Raw genomic sequence first — 472 nt, forward strand, 5'->3', positions numbered from 1 at the left:
ATAGATATGTGTGTATCTCAGATTTCATATAGTATTTATAGTTGTTTCCTCAACATTGTTTTACTCCTTTAAGAATAGTAAGTTAATATTTTACTTCTTTTATTATTACTGGTATTATACACATTTTGCTAGATAATAATTAATGGATCCACTGTTGATAAAAGTGAAGCTAGGCTGCCAGCATTTCATTGAGGACAGGTTTCATGGTCACTTGAAATGAAATCTCAATCAAGACAATCGATCTGTACCCTTTTCCTTCTTTCTTCCACTAGGCAAGAATATGTTGCTTTCAAATAACAGTATGTAATTGATGCAGATGCTTCTTCATTGACAGTTAAATATAAGCCATCTTGCAACTGTACACAATATACATTTATAGTTCTTTTTTTGTTGGCTATACTTATCCCGTGAAGCCATGACTATTAAAATGTGAATATATATATACATGTATGTGTACATATGTATATATATA

Source organism: Nannospalax galili, unplaced genomic scaffold (assembly GCF_000622305.1).
Source record: "Nannospalax galili isolate Female #2095 unplaced genomic scaffold, S.galili_v1.0 scaffold881, whole genome shotgun sequence".
NCBI lineage: Eukaryota > Metazoa > Chordata > Mammalia > Rodentia > Spalacidae > Nannospalax > Nannospalax galili.